We start from the raw sequence: 5,543 nt of genomic DNA, 5'->3' as shown, positions 1-5,543 counted from the left end.
CCTTTAGCCCAAATCTGCAGCATTGGGCAACCAGGGAAACTTCTGGAAATGCTACCAGTGACCTGGAAGTTTTGGTCAGCCTCGGGTCCCAGATTTATTCCAATGTGCATTTAAGCCGGAGCAGACAAGGACCACTAGATGGCATCCCATTGCAGCGAGCCCGATCAATGGGACCGCTGTAACTTGGAAACCTTGGCCCCTCCCTGGAGTCGCAGGTTTCACCTCACAGTTCAACAGTTCTTCATTTACACAACTGATTTCTTCTGTTTGGGTGCACTCCACTTATCCAATTATGGGATTTACTTTCCTCTATGCAAACGAAGTTAAAACAGATGAAATGGCTATGTTCCTTGAAAAATATAAGAGGGCAAAGCTAGCACACATATGGGAAACCTGAATAAAACCATAAAGGTTAAGTCAGTTGAAATGGAATTTAACAGCTTCTGCTCCCCTGGAACCCCAGGCTCGGATTGTTTTTACGGTACATTCTACCAAACTTTCAAGAAACAGTTTTTTCCTAACTCATACTAGACACTGCAGACAATGGAAGAGAGTGAAAACTGCTCAGCTCATTTTATGGATCTAGGCTAATGACTAAGGTTCACAGGATGTACGTGGGTGCACCCCTCTCAGGGATGTGTGGTTTCCTCAATACCAGCTGGACTTTTGGAGCCTGGGTGATGCCCACTGCGCCCAAAGATGTGCCACAAGGGAGCCAGGTCCTTCCTTTGTCCCTTCTTTCCCCCCACGTCCCCAGCAGATTAGAGCTCTATATACTCCAGACTCGAGTGCTAGGCGGGGACCCCTGATTCACAAGGGGAGTGCAGCTGTAAAGGAAGGTGAGCCTGGGTGACAAAAAGAGGCACCTGGACCCTGGGAACCCCCAAATATCAGAACTGGCAGTGAGCACAGAGCCCACGGTTTGCAGGACACAGCTCCGTCGCTCCCCTCTGACCAGGCTGAGGGAATGCCCTCTTCCCCGAGGTGAGGTTGTAACTACCTGTGAGCCACTCCATCCTAGGACAGCTGGGACACAAGTCCTTCCGGGCACTGAGCTGAAATCTGCTTCTTCACGGGCTTCCCTGAGACCTTGATCCGCTTGAGGTGCTAAACTGGGCAGGCGAACAGCAACCTCAGGCAGAAACAGAGACCTCAGGTCTGGGGTGCAGAGCTTGCAGACCGAGTTCTGAGTCTGTGCTGGCTTTCACACACCTGGGATGGAGGAGAGACCAAGGACGTGAAGGGTCCTGACTGGAGGGGCCCATGCCAGCCGGGTTAGCTACTTTGCTTACAGCTGCTCTTGCCAGATAGCACCAGATACGAATGTATTGGTAAAATCCCATATTAGCCAGAGGCTTCTCTTTTACACTGTAGTCTTCCCTTATCCATGGTTTTACTTTATGTGGTTTCAGTTACTCGAGGTCCGCCCGGTCCGGAAGCAGAGGGTGCGCCTTCTGGCCAGTACTGTGCGTAGCCTAATGCTACAGCACAAGCCTGCTTCATGCGCCTAACTTCACGTCACCACACCGGCGTGGTGTCATCTCGCATGGCCCCAAGAAGGAGGTTGAATGTAGTGCAAGGAAAAAATATTTTGATCGGGAGAGACCACATTCACAGAACTTTTATTGTAGTATATTGTCATAATTGTTCTATTTTATTGTTCGTTATTGTTGTTAATCTCTTACTGTGCCTAATCTAGAAATTAAACTTTATCATCAGACTGTATGTAGAGGAAAAAACATATGCATAGAGGATTCAGTACTGTCTGCGGGTTCTGGCGTCTACTGGGAGTCTTGGAACACATTCCCTACCGATAAGGGCAAACCGCGGTGTAGTGATACCATTTCTCTGTCAGTCCACATAGAGGAATTCCTGCAAGAAAGACTGAATCTAGGAATTAACTTATTCAAGAGTACGCACATGCTCTATGGAGAAAAGTTAAGATGCAAATAGAGAACATAGAAGATGATCTGAATAAATGGAGAGACGTTTCATGTTCTTGGACGAGATCACTTGATAACATGAAGATGGTGATTCCTCCTAAACGATCTGTAATTTCCATTCAATCTCAATAAAAATTCCACTGGGATTTTTTTTTTTAATGAACTTATCAAGTTTTACTCTAATATTTATACAGAATGAAGTCCACAAATAGTAAGCCAGGCTCTTTTTATTTTTTTAAAATACTTTATTTATTTGAAAGAGAGAGCAGGAGAGAGAATGAACAGGGTGGAGGGGCAGGGGCAGAGGGAGAAGCAGGGTCCCCGCCGAGCTGGGAGCCTGACATGGGACTCAATCCCAGGACCCTGAGATCATGACCTGAGCCAAAAGCAGGCGCTTAACTGACTGAGCCACCCAGGTGCCTCAGCCAGGCTCTTTTTAAAAAAATTCTGGAAGACACATCATAAGGGATCTACCCTTGTAACAATTTTTTTAAGCGTACAGAATATTGTTAGCTGTATGCACAATGTTGTACTTCACATCTCCAGAAGTTTTTCATAGTAAGCCAATCTTGAAAGAGAAGAGTAAGTGGGGGTAACATTCCTGTTAAGACCTACTACAAAGCTATAGTAATAAAACCAGTGTGGTACTGGTGCAAGGACAGACCAATAGAACGATGCAACAGGATAAAGAGCTTAAGACAGACTCAGACACAGATTAGAAATTGATATAGTATGGAGGGGGCACACAAGTCAATGGGGGAAAGGAAGGATCATCTAGTAGATGATACTGGAAAAACAGGCTCATTATAAGGAGAAAAATAAGACTGATCTTATCCTAACACCACTCACCATGGTAGATTCCAGATGAATTAAAATTTAAATATGAAAGCTGAAATGATACTGTTACAGGAAGAAAATGTAGGAGAATTTGTCGTGACTTTAAGGTAGGGACGGATTTAGTAAAACTTCGGATGTAAAATCCATACCAAAAAAAAGATGATTTTCATGACATCTGGGAAATGTTATTATTACAAAGATTAGTGTTAACAGACTGTAAATAAAGTGGTGAAGGCCAAAAAGGGACTGATACCTAGAACACACAGAGAACTGCAAATTAACAAGAAAATGTACAAACTCTAGTGGAAAATGGCAAAATAGAGGAAAGGAAAATGCACAGAACACCTACAAAATTCTTCAAGGACATAGGCAAAGAAAAGAATATACACTGTTGCCTTTGGAGAGGGAGAGAAATACTAGTGGGATTTAAAAAGAAAAAAAAAAGAAGATAGCAGGAAGGAAAGAATGAAGGGGGGAAATCGGAGGAGGAGACGAACCATGAGAGACTATGGACTCTGAGAAACAAACTGAGGGTTCTAGAGGGGAGGGGGTGGGAGGATGGGTTAGCCTGGTGATGGGTATGAAAGAGGGCACATATTGAATGGAGTACTGGGTGTTATACGGAAGCAATGAATCATGGAACACTACATCAGAAACTAATGATGTAATGTATGGTGATTAACATAACATAATAAAAAAATAAATTAAAAAAATAGTATCACACTGAAGAAAAAAAAAAAAAAATATATATATACATGTTGGCGCCTAGGTGGCTCAGTCGTTAAGCGTCTGCCTTCAGCTCAGGTCATGATCCCAGAGTCCTGGGATCAAGCCCCGCATCGGGCTCCCTGCTCAGCGGGAAGCCTGCTTCTCCCTCTCCCACTCCCCCTGCTTGTGTTCCCTCTCTCGCTGTGTCTCTCTCTGTCGAAAAATAAATAAAATCTTAAAAAGGTATATATATATACACATGCGAATAAACCAATAAAGGAGTTAATGAGCAAATAAGTAAGCGAGGAGTCTTTCCAGACCAGTGGACTGAGTCCCACCAACTGAGGAGTATGATTACCTGAGTCCTCTCCCGAGGAGACCCAAAACGAAAGAAAAAGGAGTTGAAGGTACCTGTCTCCTTTAAGCTTCAAGTCTACTCCCCCTGCCTGGTTTTAGTCCTTGAAACCAGGGAAACACCTTCCCTTTAGATCATCAGGTAACCTCAGAGGCTGTCTTGATCCTTCGGGAAGGGATGGATTTGGAGCACCTGGCCCAGAGCCTCAACTCAAATGTGAGTTTCCTCTTGCCATTTTAATGTTGTCTTTTTCAGCAGCTTTCCTGCCAACAGTTCTTTATTGAAGACATTTAAAAATCTATCACCATGGGGTTCACATTCTCTGGTTTTCTGGATCTCTTTTGAAGGGTCCTCAGCTGCTGGTGTGTTTCCTGAGTGCCCGCCCCCCGCCCCTTTCTGGGGCTCACTCGTCTGTGAATGCAGCCTGGGAGAGCATGAGCTGTATGGGCAGCTACATCACCCTGGTGACTCAGCTCGAGGTACCACCCCCCAACCCTCCATCCCCGTGCTGGAGGTCCCTCACGGCACTCCTGCTGCTAAAGCCCTCTCTCCCCCATCCTCTGCCCTTGCCTGTGTTTCTTAGCACTAAGTATAATAAAAGAGAGGATGCTGATACCTGTTGGATTTCATTCTCTTCAATTTGTCCTCAAATTTGCCCTCAGCTTGTCAATTGTGCTATCAAAGAAATTCCTCTGGGTTTGTACCCTTCCCAGATTCGATGTGTATGTTATGTGGATTTCCGTGCCCCTTGTGGGCGGAGCAAGAACAAATTGGTGGCCGTTAAAGCAAGGTGGGTGGAGCCTCCACATAAGGAAAACCTTTAAACCTCAGAATGGTCTCAATGTGGAATGGAATTCCGTGGAAGGTCAGTGAATTCTTCGTCTTCGGAGGTGTGTCGAATGTCAAATGCTTGATCAAGGTGGGGATGATGGAGTCGAGGGAGAGTGGACCCTCCTGTCACATTAGTCTCTTCTGGGGGAGTTGTTTGCACCCCCTCCCCCAGAGCTTGCCCCTTTCCCTCAGATATTCTTATTTAATTGGTTTGGCATGGGAGCAGACATCAGGTTTTTTCCTTAAAGCTCCTTGGGTGATTCCAATATGCCCCCATAGCTGAGAGCATCTTTTGTAGGAAAAAAAAAATGAAAGTTCATATTAGGGAATTGGGGTCTGACACCAGAAGGTTCTTCCTTTCGTCTCTGACACGCTATTATTTTAACTTCCTATTTGGTCTAAAGATGGGGCTCAGGTGCTTTCTGCTGCCGACCTGCTCTTCCTCACCTGTTTTCTTTCATCTAGGCTGTATCCACCTGGGGCTGGCTTTGTGCAGGAGGGAGGCGGCCGCCCCTGAGGCAGCTCTGACTCTGGGCACTGGTATTTGCGCCCTTGGAGACCAACTGCCTTCTCTCCACACCCTGGACAGCATGGCAGTCTCTCCCGAGGGACCATTTCCAGTGGAAATGGCTATTTAAATAGCAGCATGAGATGGAAGAAAACACGTTTCACTGAGAAAAGGCCATCGATAGTAGTTGTAAGTGTAAGTTTTCTTTTTTGGGGTCCATGCGTGCAACTGGTTTAGAAAACCCCAAATTCATGTTATCTTAGACAATCGGGAAGACATTGAGGCCTGATGGCAAGGGCCTGCATCTCAGGGTGCTTGTTAATTACCTGCGTCCTGCAGGGACGAGCAGGAGTTTGGGAGC

General features: G+C 45.6%; 1 long non-coding RNA gene across 1 annotated transcript; it reads left to right on the top strand.

Moving 5' to 3' along the window:
• The first annotated feature begins 4,223 nt into the window (after positions 1 to 4,223).
• LOC118546500 (uncharacterized) lies at positions 4,224 to 5,188 on the top strand. The gene is made up of 3 exons (XR_013445377.1): positions 4,224 to 4,322; positions 4,557 to 4,633; positions 5,140 to 5,188. It is a non-coding gene; the product is annotated as an uncharacterized LOC118546500 (long non-coding RNA).
• Positions 5,189 to 5,543: the final 355 nt, after the last annotated feature.

The sequence above is a fragment of the Halichoerus grypus genome, chromosome 2 (assembly GCF_964656455.1).
Source record: "Halichoerus grypus chromosome 2, mHalGry1.hap1.1, whole genome shotgun sequence".
In the NCBI taxonomy this organism is placed as follows: Eukaryota; Metazoa; Chordata; class Mammalia; order Carnivora; family Phocidae; genus Halichoerus; species Halichoerus grypus.
Note: the sequence above shows the minus strand (reverse complement) of the source record. Positions and strands in the feature narration are given on the sequence as shown.